Here is a 19,343-nt window from a genome sequence, read left to right as displayed (position 1 = left end):
GGAGAAGGGTGAGATGGGTGCTATGTATTGCTGCCTCAGCTTTTATGTAGAATATTTTCATTTTCATTTTATGACTTGTCATCTCTCAGTGAGACCACGTGTTCTAGGAATGACAGCACAGCCTCGAAGAAGAAAGGTCAGAGGCTGAGCTAACTGAAAGGGAGCATGGTAGAACACAGCACAAACACCAGACTCGGGTAGGCATGGGTTTAGAACTGGGCACCACACCCTTCCACAGACTGAGCCCGACGTGTCCCAGTTTTTACGTTACGTGTGCTCTACACATACAGCCTTCTTATGCTTAGGAACAACACAGACCCGGCACGTTAGCATTACAATTAGGGTCATTTTAAAAAGGGAAACCAACAAAAACACAAAATGAAAGACCCTGCAGTAAGAAGACTGCAAAAAGAATCCATTTATGAGCTAGAGCTGAAACAAAGCTGTTGCTTTTCTCTAGATCAGCTGGGGATATACACATTGAATAATTTCGTTAACTCTGCACATGCCTGGGCTTTGAGCTGACAAATGTCATCAAGTGCAGAGATTCGCAGTTATAGAATGTACGAATACCGAGGATGGCTTCCAGCACACTTTGATGAAACTAGGTAACAGTGCTCCCGCACAGTACAGATAGAGTGGGAAAGCATGTAAGGCATGTCTGTGGTATCGGGTGCTTCTGTAGACAGTAAGTGCACCTTCACTTCCTGAAGCTCACCTGCCGTGCTCCCCCAGGAAATCCCCTGCCAAATACACCATCTTTTCCCCTGGAGCACAAACCAAGTCTCCTGCTACTGGGTCAGGTAGAAAAGGAGGTTACTGCTGAGAACTTTGGTGCATCTCTTTATACGTACTTGGAAGACAACAGTAGTTGAATCTCTGAGTTCAAGGCCAGCCTGATCCACATAGCAATTTCCAGACCAGAAAGGGCTCCTATCTCAAGGGAAAAGGGGGAGGGGCATTTAAACACATACAGGAAGCAACCTTTAGGGGACATGTAAGTGCCAGGGTCACAGTCGAGCCACCAGAAATGGGACTGACACAAAACAGAAGCAGTTCCACCTCTCGGCTCTGAACTCTGCTTCCCTTCTGTGTTCTGAGTGTCAGCTGTACTTTTCTGCTTCTTTCAGCAGACAGGCTTCCTCTGCTTTCTCTGGCTTTCCTGCACCTTCAGAACATCGGCTCTGTGTGGTTTTGGCTTCCGTGGCACTGTTTCTAGCCAGACTCTACAAGGCCTGTGCACCGCACACCTGCCATGTTGCCTTGTCCATTACCTCCCCTTTTTTGTAACACATGAGCTGACCGCACCTCTGGCTCCAGTGTTGGCCTCAAACCAGGCTTGGTCCGTGGCTCTCTCCTGGGAGTCCAATCTGGTCCAGTTATCCCCTGTCACTTCTGTCATTGCACTGTGTATCTTTCTGCTGCCTCATGGCTTTGTTTGCTCAGATCATTTTCTTCATGGTTTCTGCTTACTCATGAAGTCTGACTGCTGACTGCTTCTTCCCTCACATTTCTTTTTCTGTTTCTGCTGTTTAGATGCTCAAAAAAAATCTTTTTAGCCCTGTTAATTGCCACATATTTGGGTAAAATTTTCTTGCCAGGGCACCTTCTCGGCTATTGATCCACTGCCCCTGGGTAAGGGTCTACCACTGTCCCCAAAGCAAGGATTAAAATTGGAAGTATCAGAGGATGCATGTGGTATGTGGTCATACATGTTTAAGGACTTCTACATGCTGGTTACCCAAATCATTTTAAAATTGTATTCATTGTCTCTCTCTCTCTCTTTATGTGTGGGAGGAATTAGTATGGGTATGTATATAGTGTGTTTGTATAGTATGTGGGTGTGGGTGGATGTGTTGTACATCTCCGTGTGTGTGTGTGTGTGTGTGTGTGTGTGTGTGTGTGTCACTGTATGACACTGAGTGTGGGGACACTGAGGAGGAGGAAGGGATCTTAATGGAAGGCCAGGGGTGGAAACAGAGACCAGTGAATGCATACATGTATGCAGTAGTTTAAATGTCAGCTTGCAACAATTTAGAGTCACCTGAACTGAGAGCCTCCTTGAAAATTGTCTTCATTGCTCTAATTGATATGAGAAGACCCACCCAAAGTGTGAACAGCACCTTCTGGTAGCAGCCAAGATAACAAGGAACCCAGGAGAAAAGTGGTTATTAGCCTTTGGTTGGTTGGCCTTCCCTTTGCAGCTGCTGCTGCCTCCACTGATGTTAGAAACAGCAATTCCAGAATTCCACCATGGACTAAGAACCACTGGCCCTCTGGGATCCCTCCAGCTTTCTGTCCCCAGACTGGGATTGCTATTTCTCAGTGTCACAGGTATGAGACAACTGTCGTAAGTTTTTGGAATGCATTACATAAAGTGATGTAATAAATTCTTTCATTTTCCCTCCCTTTAAAAATACAATGTGACATAAAATGGGAAGAAGGGTACAGTTTGGGAAGAGAAACTGGACTAGCCTGAACGCAGGAAGATGGAGGAGGGGGGTGGATAAAAAAGCATAAGGTCATATGTGTGCCAAACACCACAATGAAACCCACTTTCATGGTGGGTTTTAAACCCAAGTTTCATGGTGTTGTTACGCTTCTTCCTCATGTTCAGTAACTTCGAATTTCAATTGTTTCACTATCTTTAACAGTAAGTTTAAAGAAGAAGAGAGATTTTATTAAAACTAATCACTGGGAGCTGCAGAAGTAGCTCAGTGATTAAGAAAACTGGCTACTCTTCCAGAGAACCCAGGTTTGAGTTCCAGCACCCACATGGCAGCTCACAACCATCTCTAAATCCAGTTCCATGGGATCTGACGCCCTCTTCCTGGTCTCTGCAGGAGAATGTGGTGCTTAGACAGGCATGAAGAGAAAACGCCCATTCACATAAAAAATTTAAAATTTTAAGCACATCGTTTATTTTTAAAACTGCTTTTCAATCTTAGAAATGTTAAAACATGCTTCCTGGTTGCTGCCGCTGCAGAGAGCCCGTGGGCAGCACCCCGCGAGCAAACTTGAGCCTCGGGACCACAGGTAAGACCAACTTCTCTGCTGCAAGAGAGCTGCCTGGTGAGATCGGGACACACAGAGGCAGAGTTCATCTAGGACCGGGCACGTCCTGTGTTTGCCGGAGGTCCCACGCCCGCGGATCCGGGCCCGCAGCAGCTCTCTGCTCCCAGACCCTGTGGGAAAGAGACCTCACCGCCTGATCAGGTGGGCACTCCTCAGGCTGCAGATCGGGAGAGACCACCAACACTGCCCACCCCTGCCCACATCCCTGGCCCAAGAGGAAACTGTATAAGGCCTCTGGGTTCCCGTGGGGGAGGGCCCAGGAGCGGCAGGACCCCTGCCTGAGACACCACCGGAACCTGAGGGAAACAGACCGGATAAACAGTTCTCTGCACCCAAATCCCGTGGGAGGGAGAGCTGAACCTTCAGAGAGGCAGACAAGCCTGGGAAACCAGAAGAGACTGCTCTCTGTACATACATCTCGGATGCCAGAGGAAAACACCAAAGGCCATCTGGAACCCTGGTGCACTGAAGCTCCCGGAAGGGGCGGCACAGGTCTTCCTGGTTGCTGCCGCTGCAGAGAGCCCGTGGGCAGCACCCCACGAGCGAACTTGAGTCTCCGGACCACAGGTAAGACCAACTTTTCTGCTGCAAGAAACCTGCCTGGTGAACTCAAGACACAGGCCCACAGGAACAGCTGAAGACCTGTAGAGAGGAAAAACTACACGCCCGAAAGCAGAACACTCTGTCCCCATAACTGACTGAAAGAGAGGAAAACAGGTCTACAGCACTCCTGACACACAGGCTTATAGGACAGTCTAGCCACGGTCAGAAATAGCAGAACAAAGTAACACTAGAGATAATCTAATGGCGAGAGGCAAGCACAGGAACCCAAGCAACAGAAACCAAGACTACATGGCATCATCGGAGCCCAATTCTCCCACCAAAACAAACATGGAATATCCAAACACACCAGAAAAGCAAGATCTAGTTTCAAAATCATATTTGATCATGATGCTGGAGGACTTCAAGAAAGACGTGAAGAACTCCCTTAGGGAAACACAGGAAAACATTAATAAACAAGTAGAAGCCTTCAGAGAGGAATCGCAAAAATCCCTGAAAGAATCGCAGAAATCCCTGAAAGAATTCCAGGAAAACACAATCAAACAATTGAAGGAATTAAAAATGGAATTAGAAGCAATCAAGAAAGAACACATGGAAACAACCCTGGATATAGAAAACCAAAAGAAGAGACAAGGAGCTGTAGATACAAACCTCACCAACAGAATTCAAGAGATGGAAGAGAGATTCTCAGGGGCAGATGATTCCATAGAAATCATTGACACAACTGTCAAAGATAATGTAAAGCGGAAAAAGCTACTGGTCCAAAACATACAGGAAATCCAGGACTCAATAAGAAGATCAAACCTAAGGATAATAGGTATAGAAGAGAGTGAAGACTCCCAGCTCAAAGGACCAGTAAATATCTTCAACAAAATCATAGAAGAAAACTTCCCTAACCTAAAAAAAGAGATACCCATAGGCATACAAGATGCCTACAGAACTCCAAATAGATTGGACCAGAAAAGAAACACTTCCCGTCACATAATAGTCAAAACACCAAATGCACAAAATAAAGAAAGAATATTAAAAGCAGTAAGGGAAAAAGGTCAAGTAACATATAAAGGCAGACCTATCAGAACCACACCAGACTTCTCGCCAGAAACTATGAAGGCCAGAAGATCCTGGACTGATGTCATACAGACCCTAAGAGAACACAAATGCCAGCCCAGGTTACTGTATCCTGCAAAACTCTCAATTAACATAGATGGAGAAACCAAGATATTCCATGACAAAACCAAATTTACACAATATCTTTCTACAAATCCAGCACTACAAAGGATAATAAATGGTAAAGCCCAACATAAGGAGGCAAACTATACCCTAAAAGAAGCAAGAAACTAATCGTCTTGGCAACAAAACAAAGAGAAAGAAAGCACACAAACATAACGTCACATCCAAATATGAATAAAACGGGAAGCAATAATCACTATTCCTTAATATCTCTCAACATCAATGGGCTCAACTCCCCAATAAAAAGAAATAGATTAACAAACTGGATATGCAATGAGGACCCTGCATTCTGCTGCCTACAGGAAACACACCTCAGAGACAAAGACAGACACTACCTCAGAGTGAAAGGCTGGAAAACAACTTTCCAAGCAAATGGTCAGAAGAAGCAAGCTGGAGTAGCCATTCTAATATCAAATAAAATCAATTTCCAACTAAAAGTCATCAAAAAAGATAAGGAAGGACACTTCATATTCATCAAAGGAAAAATCCACCAAGATGAACTCTCAATCCTAAATATCTATGCCCCAAATACAAGGGCACCTACATACGTAAAAGAAACCTTACTAAAGCTCAAAACACACATTGGACCTCACACAATAATAGTGGGAGATTTCAACACCCCACTCTCTTCAATGGACAGATCATGGAAACAGAAATTAAACAGTGATGTAGACAGACTAAGAGAAGTCCTGAGCCAAATGGACCTAATGGATATTTATAGAACATTCTATCCTAAAGCAAAAGGATATGAATTCTTCTCAGCTCCTCATGGTACTTTCTCCAAAATTGACCATATAATTGGTCAAAAAACGGGCCTCAACAGGTACAGAAAGATAGAAATAATCCCATGCATGCTATCGGACCACCACGGCCTAAAACTGGTCTTCAATAACAATCAAGGAAGAATGTCCACATATACTTGGAAATTGAACAATGCTCTACTCAATGATAACCTGGTCAAGGAAGAAATAAAGAAAGAAATTAAAAACTTTTTAGAATTTAATGAAAATGAAGGTACAACATACCCAAACTTATGGGACACAATGAAAGCTGTGCTAAGAGGAAAACTCATAGCGCTGAGTGCCTGCAGAAAGAAACAGGAAAGAGCATATGTCAGCAGCTTGACAGCACACCTAAAAGCTCTAGAACAAAAAGAAGCAAATACACCCAGGAGGAGTAGAAGGCAGGAAATAATCAAACTCAGAGCTGAAATCAACCAAGTAGAAACAAAAAGGACCATAGAAAGAATCAACAGAACCAAAAGTTGGTTCTTTGAGAAAATCAACAAGATAGATAAACCCTTAGCCAGACTAACGAGAGGACACAGAGAGTGCGTCCAAATTAACAAAATCAGAAATGAAAAGGGAGACATAACAACAGATTCAGAGGAAATTCAAAAAATCATCAAATCTTACTATAAAAACCTATATTCAACAAAACTTGAAAATCTTCAGGAAATGGACAATTTCCTAGACAGATACCAGGTACCGAAGTTAAATCAGGAACAGATAAACCAGTTAAACAACCCCATAACTCCTAAGGAAATAGAAGCAGTCATTAAAGGTCTCCCAACCAAAAAGAGCCCAGGTCCAGACGGGTTTAGTGCAGAATTCTATCAAACCTTCATAGAAGACCTCATACCAATATTATCCAAACTATTCCACAAAATTGAAACAGATGGATCACTACCGAATACCTTCTACGAAGCCACAATTACTCTTATACCTAAACCACACAAAGACACAACAAAGAAAGAGAACTTCAGACCAATTTCCCTTATGAATATCGACGCAAAAATACTCAACAAAATTCTGGCAAACCGAATCCAAGAGCACATCAAAACAATCATCCACCATGACCAAGTAGGCTTCATCCCAGGCATGCAGAGATGGTTTAATATACGGAAAACAATCAACGTGATCCATTATATAAACAAACTGAAAGAACAAAACCACATGAACATTTCATTAGACGCTGAGAAAGCATTTGACAAAATTCAACACCCCTTCATGATAAAAGTCCTGGAAAGAATAGGAATTCAAGGCCCATACCTAAACATAGTAAAAGCCATATACAGCAAACCAGTTGCTAACATTAAACTAAATGGAGAGAAACTTGAAGCAATCCCACTAAAATCAGGGACTAGACAAGGCTGCCCACTCTCTCCCTACTTATTCAATATAGTTCTTGAAGTTCTAGCCAGAGCAATCAGACAACAAAAGGAGGTCAAGGGGATACAGATCGGAAAAGAAGAAGTCAAAATATCACTATTTGCAGATGGTATGATAGTATATTTAAGTGATCCCAAAAATTCCACCAGAGAACTACTAAAGCTGATAAACAACTTCAGCAAAGTGGCTGGGTATAAAATTAACTCAAATAAATCAGTTGCCTTCCTCTATACAAAAGAGAAACAAGCCGAGAAAGAAATTAGGGAAACGACACCCTTCATAATAGACCCAAATAATATAAAGTACCTCGGAGTGACTTTAACAAAGCAAATAAAAGATCTGTACAATAAGAACTTCAAGACACTGAAGAAGGAAATTGAAGAAGACCTCAGAAGATGGAAAGATCTCCCATGCTCATGGATTGGCAGGATTAATATAGTAAAAATGCCCATTTTACCAAAAGCGATCTACAGATTCAATGCAATCCCCATCAAAATACCAATCCAATTCTTCAAAGAGTTAGACAGAACAATTTGCAAATTCATCTGGAATAACAAAAAACCCAGGATAGCTAAAGCTATCCTCAACAATAAAAGGACTTCAGGGGGAATCACTATCCCTGAACTCAAGCAGTATTACAGAGCAATAGTGATAAAAACTGCATGGTATTGGTACAGAGACAGACAGATAGACCAATGGAACAGAATTGAAGACCCAGAAATGAACCCACACACCTATGGTCACTTGATTTTTGACAAAAGAGCCAAAACCATCCAATGGAAAAAAGATAGCATTTTCAGCAAATGGTGCTGGTTCAACTGGAGGGCAACATGTAGAAGAATGCAAATCGATCCATGCTTATCACCCTGTACAAAGCTTAAGTCCAAGTGGATCAAGGACCTCCACATCAAACCAGACACACTCAAACTAATAGAAGAAAAACTAGGGAAGCATCTGGAACACATGGGCACTGGAAAAAATTTCCTGAACAAAACACCAATGGCTTACGCTCTAAGATCAAGAATTGACAAATGGGATCTCATAAAACTGCAAAGCTTCTGTAAGGCAAAGGACACTGCGGTTAGGACAAAACGGCAACCAACAGATTGGGAAAAGATCTTTACCAATCCTACAACAGATAGAGGCCTTATATCCAAAATATACAAAGAACTCAAGAAGTTAGACCGCAGGGAAACAAATAACCCTATTAAAAAATGGGGCTCAGAGCTAAACAAAGAATTCACAGCTGAGGAATGCCGAATGGCTGAGAAACACCTAAAGAAATGTTCAACATCTTTAGTCATAAGGGAAATGCAAATCAAAACAACCCTGAGATTTCACCTCACACCAGTGAGAATGGCTAAGATCAAAAACTCAGGGGACAACAGATGCTGGCGAGGATGTGGAGAAAGAGGAACACTCCTCCATTGTTGGTGGGATTGCAAACTGGTACAACCATTCTGGAAATCAGTCTGGAGGATCCTCAGAAAATTGGACATTGAACTGCCTGAGGATCCAGCTATACCTCTCTTGGGCATATACCCAAAAGATGCCCCAACATATAAAAAAGACACGTGCTCCACTATGTTCATCGCAGCCTTATTTATAATAGCCAGAAGCTGGAAAGAACCCAGATGCCCTTCAACAGAGGAATAGATACTGAAAATGTGGTACATCTACACAATGGAATATTACTCAGCTATCAAAAACAACGACTTTATGAAATTCGTAGGCAAATGGTTGGAACTGGAAAATATCATCCTGAGTGAGCTAACCCAAACACAGAAAGACATACATGGTATGCACTCACTGATAAGTGGCTATTAGCCCAAATGCTTGAATTACCCTAGATGCCTAGAACAAATGAAACTCAAGACAGATGATCAAAATGTGAATGCTTCAGTCCTTCTTTAAAAGGGGAACAAGAATACCCTTGGCAGGGAATAGAGAGGCAAAGATTAAAACAGACACAGAAGGAACACCATTCAGAGCCTGCCCCACATGTGGCCCATACATATACAGCCATCCAATTAGACAAGATGAATGCAGCAAAGAAGTGCAGGCTGACAGGAGCCGGATGTATATCGCTCCTGAGAGACACAGCCAGAATACAGCAAATACAGAGGCGAATGCCAGCAGCAAACCACTGAACTGAGAACGGGACCCATGTTGAAGGAATCAGAGAAAGAACTCGAAGAGCTTGAAGGAGCTCGAGACCCCTTATGAACAACAATGCCAATCAACCAGAGCTTCCAGGGACTAAGCCACTACCTAAAGACTATACATGGACTGACCCTGGACTATGACCTCATAGGTAGCAATGAATATTCTAGTAAGATCATCAGTGGAAGGGGAAGCCCTTGGTCCTGCTAAGACTGAACCCCCAGTGAACGTGATTGTTGGGGGGAGGGCAGTAATGGGGGGAGGGTGGGGAGGGGAACACCCATAAAGAAGGGGAGGGGGAGGGATTAGGGGGATGTTTGCCTGGAAACCGGGAAAGGGAATAACACTCGAAATGTAAATAAGAAACACTCAAGTTAATAAAAAAAAAAAAAAGAAATGTTAAAACATGCAAGAGTACACTTTTCAAACAAGGTAGACAAATTAATAGACAAGAGCTATACAGTGTCGAAGATCACACTCAAGGTTTGAAGTTTGCTAACCAGTCCCTCTACTATGGAAAAACCCTCCCAGCCCAAGGATATATCTGAAATATGCAAATTTGCTCATGTGATTGTGTACATCCTACAGAAAACCTTAGGAAGGAAAGATACTAGCCATAGTGTTTATATCTTATCCGTCTTCTCGTTTTTTCTGTAGTGAGCGCACACTGAATTATGTCATTTCAAAGCATACCATACTTTAAGACGTTGTATAGAACCACTGTAATCAACCAACCCTCAAGTAATCAGTCATGTCAGCCTTCTCTATCACAGAAACCAATGGCTCCCAAAGTAGCCGGGCAGCTGTGGCTGTTTCAAGTGAGAACTGGTGAAAGCAAAGGCCTGTAGTGCTGTGTCTCTGGTGTCCAGGACAGGCATTTAGTTCCTGCCTGGGTCAGCTAAATTGGCTTATTAACAGAGGGAAATGGTGAAGGCACACCACCCACCTGGCTCTTGGGGACAAGCACTGTCAGACACTGTCCACCAGAGCCACAAACGTGTGAAGGAAGCAGGCAGTGAAGGTCCAGCTCTGCTGAGCAAGGCTGCTCACTCCGGGCAACTGCTCTTCCCAGTGGCCAGCAGGGGACACGGGTTTTTAAATGTTTGCTACCATGTTATCATCAGTAGCCAGAAGTGAGAGTGTAAAAGGCGGTTCCATTTATAATGAGGGCTTCAAATCACCATTCAATTTTTGGAGCCAATTTAGCAAGAACTATCAAGAAAACTCCAAAAGCATAATGATACCCTGAAGGAACTAAGACTATATGGACAGCAGACATTATACATGACTAAGAAGGCTAAACACCTTCAAAAGACGCTGGGCAAGGGGGTGGGGTAAAGGGAAGAAGGGAGGGAAGGAAGGAGGAAGGGAAGAAGGGAGGGAAGGAAGGAGGAAGGGAAGGAGGTAGGGAAGAGAGAAAGGAGGGAGGGAAGGAGGGAGGGAAGAGAGAAAGGAGGGAGGGAAGGACATAAAGGTTTGAGGGGGACTATCTGGGAAGAAGGGGGTGAGGATAAGTTGGAGAAAGAGAGGGTAGTTAATAGAAGGAATACAATCACAGTGCACAGTATACACACATGGAATTGAAAACACACTGAAAATGAAAAGAAAAAATCGGTTCAATCTAAGGGGCTGTTCTGATTATTCTGTGAAGGGAAATGTTGAGGAAGAAGTCTTGGCTGAAGCTCACTCAGGTAAATGGTATCTGTCCCAGAAGCAGAACCGAGACAGATGGGGACAGCAGAGGACATTTGAGAGATCCCAAGGAGTGGTCGTGGAAAAGTCTGCTCTCACAGAGGTCTGGAGAGTGTCCTGATGATCATGATAAGGCACCAAATGCCACCATCTAAGGTTACTGTAATGCGACAAATTCCCCAACTCTCCCTCTCATTATTTTTTCCTTAAAAATATCTTGTTATTTAACAGTTGACATTTTTAATTTTCCTCATTTTATTTAAAGAGCTTCTCTGTATAAGCAAAGAAGGGGCAGATGCTAATTGAGGCCTTACTATCTGTTGGCATAGGTAAATAGAACAGGCAAACCTGGACTCCAACCACCCACCATTAACCACTGTCAAATTTTTCATTCTGTGTCTTTCTTTGATTATTCATATGACTGCGGCTGTTGCCATGAGCATGTTTTCGAGTCAAGTGCACGCCGATTATGCAGGAAGAAATGAAAGGAATGTTATAGGACAGACATTTCATACTGTTTGCTTCAAAAAAAATTAAGAGGCATTAAATTGAAATCTATTTTCATTTGATGTATAAATTTTAGTATTTATCACAAAATATGGAAGGTAATACAATGGTCTACTATTCCTAACAGATAATACGCTACCAATTTTAGAGAGCTGTAGCAGTAGTAATAGAGCATTTGCCTAACAAACATGAAGTCAAGAGTTCAATTCCCAGCACCCTCCTGACACACATTATATAAACTTAGTATGTATAAGCATTTAAAGAAATCATGAGGGGCTGGGGATTTAGCTCAGTGGTAGAGCGCTTACCTAGGAAGCGCAAGGCCCTGGGTTCGGTCCCCAGCTCCGGAAAAAAAAGAACCAAAAAAAAAAAAAAAGAAAAGAAATCATGAATTGAAGAACAGTTTGGTTTTTGCCATAAAACAAAATAAACTATTTAATTTAAAGGCAAATTATAAATGAAGAACAGTGGACTAAAGAAGGACAGATAATAAATGGACAAAGTTGACCACATGGCAGGAAGAGGCGATGGAAGCTCGAAAGGTCATTGATCTCTAAAGAGAGAGTCAAAAGATAAACCAAACAAAATATAGGCATTTTAAAAAACCTGAAAGCGTTATAGGCCTCACTAATTAAAGAGATAGAATTCTCTTCACTTCTTTGATCTATTTAGAAATATTTTTTGCTGTTAAATATACATGAAACTAACATGCACAGTTTTTAATGAATTTTCCTATATTACCAACTGTAACTAGCAAATAGTTTATCTCATAATTTATTCTTCCCCCAAAACCATCTTCATTCTAGAATTCCTAAGAACTGCTGAAATTTGGAAAAGAAATCCTATGTTTAGTCATTGAAGTGAATTCTGTCTGTACTAACTAGATGACCCCTTCTCAGTGAAGCACTCATTCTCTTACCTGCTAAGGGAGTTAGCAGCCATTCTCAGTCCCATGTCTTTCCATGATCTGTCCTCCATGAAGACCTCATAGTGATCTTTCTGCCTCATGTTTTCATCACATCCAGCTCCCATCACTGCTGCAGAGTATCTGATCATACTGTCAGCACCAAGATTATATACTGGAAAAAACCTGTCTTTACTTGTGGTGTGGCTCAGCCGTAGCATAGCTTTTTAAACCCAAGAGCATTGCAGGATATCTGATCACACTGTGAGATTGTGTCCTGGAAGGACCTGTTTCCAACTGGGTGTGGCTCAGCCCTACCACACACTTTTAATCCAAGAGCTTCCTATTTCTTGTAAAGAAGATTGAATAGAGTCAATGGTAGGTCAAGAGGTGGAGCAAGCAACCAGTTGACAGGGAGTGAACATGAGAAAAAAAAAGCATAGAGTGAAAGGAAGTCAAGAGGACAGATAGAGAGAGGACCAGGAAGCAGAAAGGAGGGACATTCGGTTTGGAAGAGTTTATAAGATAGTGTGGAAAAGAACTGGTTCTTGTCTTCTGGGACATCGGTTGAGGAGGAAGGTCAGCTGGGCGCTTTCACTGCCTCTCTGAAGCAGCAGGCTTTCACCACAGCTTCTGGCTCCTGAGCCCTATTTGGTCAAATCAAATGTTTGTGATTTTGTTTTAAAACCAACACATCACTTCGCCCAGCCTACCAACACGAAGCCTCCACTAAGACATCGTTTCTCCAATTCTTCCATGAACCAATCATCCACTTGATAGCAAACTGATTACACTGGAAGGTCGATGAGTTCTTTGCTAGAGCTAACAATACTCTGAGCATGGATTACCGTTCCTGCCCTCAGAGCCCCAGCCCACACCAGATGAAGCAAATATGGAGCACGTGGCCTGTCACACAGAGGTCTGCATAACTAGTTTTACTGGACCCAGAAAACCACAGCAGAGTCAACAATTAATGTGTATGATGATGGGCTAACTTTCTATTCCATCCAGCTTCTCTTGGCAAAGTTGTAAGCTGATGATGTGACTGTAACGGCCTTTTAAAGGTCCACCAAAAGTGCTGCTTTGTAGGTGATGCCCTGGAAAGATGGAGTAGCACCTTCAGAATGCAGCATGGACCCTAAATCTCCAACTGTAATAAGAGCATGTGTCTCAATCAGTCCTGGGATCCAAGAGAAGGAATCGGGAATGACCTCACGCCCTGCTTACCATCCCATCCCTCACAGTAGTATCTGTGCTTCCTGTCCCAGCAGCTCTGGGCTCTGTGAGTTCAGAAAGCCTGGTGATTGACCGAGGTATCTCTTCTTAATTCTTTGTTGAGCTGAAACAAGAGCAACCACAGCCACCTTGAAAGGAATGGCAACGAAGAAAACCACCAATAAGTTACCAACAGCAGAGATGAGGGTTAAAGAAATTAAAGTGGCTTGGAAAGCAGGGACTCAAGTTCCAACCAGTAGGGCTAACAAGAGTAGTTTGTCCCAGTAGCCTTCTTCTTGTAAGTTCCCCCTAGAAAGCATCCAGCCAAGATCCTGATGAGCTGCTCTCAGAACTTATCATAAATTAAGTGGCTCCCATCCAAAATGTTAGCGTTTACTGATGCTACAATGTACCACCATTTGGGGCTGAACAAACATCCCCTCAGCTGTTAGGACTATTGGCAGCTGATGGCTCTCAGATGATTCTCTCCCAAAACTGTCTATCTGAGGAAAATAACCTTATTCAGCTTCATAAACAGTGCACACCCATTGAGCAGGCCATACAAGTGTGCGGTCCAGGATTCCCTTTGAGATTGGTTGAGAGATCTTTGTTGTGACTCCATTTCAGTTCAATACCTAACCAAACTCATTCCTCCAGTGTTAAATTCCTGAGTACCCACCCACTGTGAACTCACTCTATGCAGGTACATATCTCTGAGTCTATTTCTGAAAAATAGTATGTAACAGTTCCATGTGTTACTAACAAAAAATACTACCAAGGCTTTAGTTGTGTAACTATATATAGATATTAAGAACTTACAGGTTTCCTTCCCTCCCAGTCTCATTCCCAGATCTGTAGCAAGAAACCTACTGCAGCCTGCCTTTCCTCTCTGACCCCATCTCCAACAGAACACAAAGATCTTCACCCCCAATCCTCCTTCCCCTCACTTACCCCATTATTCAAGCCTCCAACAGGCATTCATGGGGAACATATCAGCCAAGAACAGGAAAACAGATAAGCTACCTGAAGACACTCTCCACTCCCTTGTCCCCTCCAAATCCAACCCCCCAGTCTCTTCCTTAGCTTCGCAACAGGACACCAGTTGCAGTCTTCCTTTCCCCTACCCACAACTTCTGTGGATTCCACAGTGTGGGGCAGCGAGCTGTGAAAGGTACCCTGATACCTGGTTGAGAGAGGTCGAATCCCCGGGGGAGACCCTAAAAGTGATGGCAGGCACATTCTCAGTCTCCCAGGATATCAGGGCCTCATGTAGCTGCGCCCCCCACGGATCCATGTAGAGAGGTTTGAGACAGACCAGTCACATAGGGCAATGCCCCAAGCCCCTCCTCCACAGATGAGGATGTGACCACAGGTTAACATAGGCTCAAGATAGATCAGTCACAGAGGACAACACCCCAAACCCCTCCTCCACAGGTTAGGACGTGACCACAGGTCATGAAGACTCAAGACAGATCAGTCGTAGAAACAGGACCACGCCCCGGAATATGTAGATGAGGTCTTCCCAAGCTCTAAGGCCAGACCAGTACGAAGCACCTGCTGTCAGACCCAAGCAAAAAACTATATTTAAGAGTCGTGTTCAACACTCAAACTAATAGAAGAAAAACTAGGGAAGCATCTGGAACACATGGACACTGGAAAAAATTTCCTGAACAAAACACCAATGGCTTATGCTCTAAGATCAAGAATCGACAAATGGGATCTCATAAAACTGCAAAGCTTCTGTAAGGCAAAGGACACTGTGGTTAGGACAAAACGGCAACCAACAGATTGGGAAAAGATCTTTACCAATCCTACAACAGATAGAGGCCTTATATCCAAAATATACAAAGAACTCAAGAAGTTAGACCGCAGGGAAACAAATAACCCTATTAAAAAATGGGGTTCAGAGCTAAACAAAGAATTCACAGCTGAGGAATGCCGAATGGCTGAGAAACACCTAAAGAAATGTTCAACATCTTTAGTCATAAGGGAAATGCAAATCAAAACAACCCTGAGATTTCACCTCACACCAGTGAGAATGGCTAAGATCAAAAACTCAGGTGACAGCAGATGCTGGCGAGGATGTGGAGAAAGAGGAACACTCCTCCATTGTTGGTGGGATTGCAGACTGGTACAACCATTCTGGAAATCAGTCTGGAGGTTCCTCAGAAAATTGGACATTGAACTGCCTGAGGATCCAGCTATACCTCTCTTGGGCATATACCCAAAAGATGCCTCAACATATAAAAGAGACACGTGCTCCACTATGTTCATCGAAGCCTTATTTATAATAGCCAGAAAATGGAAAGAACCCAGATGCCCTTCAACAGAGGAATGGATACAGAAAATGTGGTACATCTACACAATGGAATATTACTCAGCTATCAAAAACAACGAGTTTATGAAATTCGTAGGCAAATGGTTGGAACTGGAAAATATCATCCTGAGTAAGCTAACCCAATCACAGAAAGACATACATGGTATGCACTCATTGATAAGTGGCTATTAGCCCAAATGCTTGAATTACCCTAGATCCCTAGAACAAACGAAACTCAAGACGGATGATCAAAATGTGAATGCTTCACTCCTTCTTTAAATGAGGAAAAAGAATACCCTTGGCTGGGAAGGGAGAGGCAAAGATTAAAACAGAGACTGAAGGAACACCCATTCAGAGCCTGCCCCACATGTGGCCCATACATATACAGCCACCCAATTGGACAAGATGGATGAAGCAAAGAAGTGCAGACCGACAGGAGCCGGATGTAGATCGCTCCTGAGAGACACAGCCAGAATACAGCAAATACAGAGGCGAATGCCAGCAGCAAACCACTGAACTGAGAATAGGTCCCCCGTTGAAGGAATCAGAGAAGAACTGGAAGAGCTTGAAGGGGCTCGAGACCCCAAAAGTACAACAATGTCAAGCAACCAGAGCTTCCAGGGACTAAGCCACTACCTAAAGACTATACATGGACTGACCCTGGACTCTGACCCCATAGGTAGCAATGAATATCCTAGTAAGAGCACCAGTGGAAGGGGAAGCCCTGGGTCCTGCTAAGACTGAACCCCCAGTGAACTAGACTATGGGGGGAGGGCGGCAATGGGGGGAGGGTTGGGAGGGGGACACCCATAAGGAAGGGGAGGGGGGAGGGGGATGTTTGCCCGGAAACCGGGAAAGGGAATAACACTTGAAATGTATATAAGAAATACTCAAGTTAATAAAAAAAATAAAAAAAAAGAGTCGTGTTCAAGATTAAAAGTGTGCAGGAATTATTCCATCATCTGAGAACTTCTGTCTTAAGAGCTGTAACACCGCGGCTAGGGGAAGAAATCTGCTCTCCCTGAAATTGCTGCCAGAAACTCCCCTGTGCCCCTCACCTACTATCAGTCTCCTGCTGGCTCAGCCTGGCCTGAACAACCAAAGCAGCAGTGGCAGAAATGGAGGTGGAGCAGGACCAGTAGTGGAGGTAGCTGAAGCAGTCCCCTCTCCCTGCCTCGCCCGAACCCATGCACCTACCTAGTCAGGCGTTGAGATCTCCGTGGGAGAGTCCCGGCCCCAGAGCCCTACACCACAGACCATCCCCTCCTAAATATCTTCACCCCACTCGATCGCAGTACCCCAGCCCGGACCCCAGCAGGTATCCACTGCTAAACCACAGGTTTATCTGTGAGAAAACCAGAAAGGCTTCCCACAGACCTCTTCTCTATCGTTTCCCCAGATCGAATCCCCAGTTCCAATCTCAGCTCTGCAGTAGAACACACACGGCAGCCTTCCCTGCTCCTGCTCGCGTTCCCTGTGGATCTACAGGTCTTCCCCTTCTAACTTCCATCCCCCAACTCCTTGCTTTTTCCCAGCTCCCATCTTCAGCAGACACACCCTGCTAACATACCCACAGTTCTCCTATACAAATGACAAATGGACTGGGAAAGAAATCAGGGAAACAGCATGTTTCACAACAGCGCCAAATAACATGAAATGCCTTGGGGTAACTCTAATCAAGCAAGTGAAAGACCTGTATGACAAGAACTTCAAGTTTTTGAAGAAAGGAATTGAAGAAGATATCAGAAGATGGAGAGATCTCCCCTGTTCATGGATCAGTATGATTAACACAGTAAAAAGTGGCCATCCTACCAAAAGCAATTACAAATTCAGTGCAATCCTCATCAAAATTCCAACACACTTCTTTAAAGACTATGAAAGGATAATTTTTCAACTTCATAAGGAAAACAACCCATGATAGATAAATAAACCTGAACAATAAAATAACGTTGGAGTTCTCACTGTTCCTGACTTCAAGTTGTCTCTACAGCTACAGTAATAAAACCCATATGGTATTGGCATAGAAACAGGCATGTTGTTCAGTAGAATAGAAGACCCAGGTGTAAATCCAGACACCTGTAGAAACCTGCTTTTTTATTAAAAAAAAAAAAAGGCTAGAATTACACACTGAAAAAAAAAACATCTTCAACAAACAGTTCTCATCACCCAGCACAAAACTCGAGTCCAGCTGAGTCAAAAACCTCAACATAAAATCAGATACATTGAACCTGATAGAATAGAAAGGAGGGAATAGCCTTGAATGCGTTGGTGCAGAAGATACCTTCCTGAGCAGAATATCAATAGCACAGCTACTAATATCGACAATTAATAAATGGACCTCACGAAACTGAAAAGTTTATGTAAGAAAAAGGACACCATCAAAAGGACAAATACACAGTGGACTATCATTCAGCTGTCTTAAAAAAATGGTATCATGAAATTTGCAGGCAAATGAATAGAACTAGAAAGATATCCTGAGCGAGGTAACCCAGACCCAACAAGATAAATAGGGTATGCAATATCCACTTATAAGTGGTTTTTAGTCACTAAGTAAATGATAACCAAGCTATAAACTGTAGACCCAGAGAGGTTAGGTATAGAAGAGGGGTCTGGATGGGGGCACATAGATCTCTCCCCGGGAGGGGGAAATAGAATAGATATTATGTGTAGACTAGGGTTGAGTGGGGATGGAAGTGGGGTTCTATGAAAGGGATCCTAATGAGGACTCCTAGTAATGAGGCACGGGGAGGGGGGGTGTTTACAGACTCTCAGCTGGCCATCTCCTATTGTCAAATGAGGCTACCAGTAGCAATACTGTGTTACATTCAATTGAGTTGCTGGCCAAGGGGGTGCCATGGAAATCCAAAAACAACCCAGGCTGTTAAGTCAAAAGGTTGCTCTCCATAAACTGACAGCAGGCCCCACTGCCAAGGACAACATCCACACGACTTATTGAACATGGAGAAGTGGAGTTGGTACCTACACAGAGCCTCTATCTCTCCCTACTTTATAGTGTCTTTGGTGAGGGAAGGTACACTCTAGGCTACTGAAAGAGAAATGTGGACACCAACCCAGCCACAAAACTCTTGGTCTACAGTCTGTCCTGCCTGCAAAATATGCTAGGGCAGTGGTAGCACAGACCTTGGAGAAGTAGCCAACTAATGTCCGATTTGATCTAAGTACCACACCACAAGAAAGAACTCATAAACAACATTGGTAGGGTAACCAAGACCCAGAAAACCAGAGACTAGATAGCCCAGGGTCCTAAGGTAAAACCAAATACTATTGGTCTAAAAAAGAAAAGTATCAATAAAATGACTCCTAATGATATTGTGCTATGCTCATGGATCATGCCTTATCCAGTCGTCATCAAAGAGACTTCCTCCAGCAGCCACACATTACTCAGAAAGAGAATCTAAACGGGAGGTCACCATCAAATCCTTCCCCTCAGAGCTCCAAGAATCCCATAGATGTGGGAAAAAGAGTGTAAGGGTGAGAGGATGGAGGG

The 19,343-nt window shown here is 43.4% G+C and overlaps 1 long non-coding RNA gene across 1 annotated transcript in view; it reads right to left on the bottom strand.

The window, feature by feature from the left end:
* Nucleotides 1–17,368, bottom strand: part of LOC147996939 (uncharacterized) — a 72,314-nt gene extending 54,946 nt beyond the window's left edge. Inside the window, exon 1 of the long non-coding RNA XR_015652373.1 lies at nt 17,033–17,368. This is a non-coding gene — a long non-coding RNA (uncharacterized LOC147996939). The remainder of the gene's footprint in view (nt 1–17,032) is intronic.
* Nucleotides 17,369–19,343: the final 1,975 nt, after the last annotated feature.

Source organism: Rattus norvegicus, chromosome 1 (assembly GCF_021556685.1).
Source record: "Rattus norvegicus strain SHRSP/BbbUtx chromosome 1, alternate assembly SHRSP_T2T, whole genome shotgun sequence".
In the NCBI taxonomy this organism is placed as follows: Eukaryota; Metazoa; Chordata; class Mammalia; order Rodentia; family Muridae; genus Rattus; species Rattus norvegicus.
The sequence above is the reverse complement of the archived record's forward strand: the minus strand, read 5'-3'. Positions and strand labels throughout refer to the sequence as shown.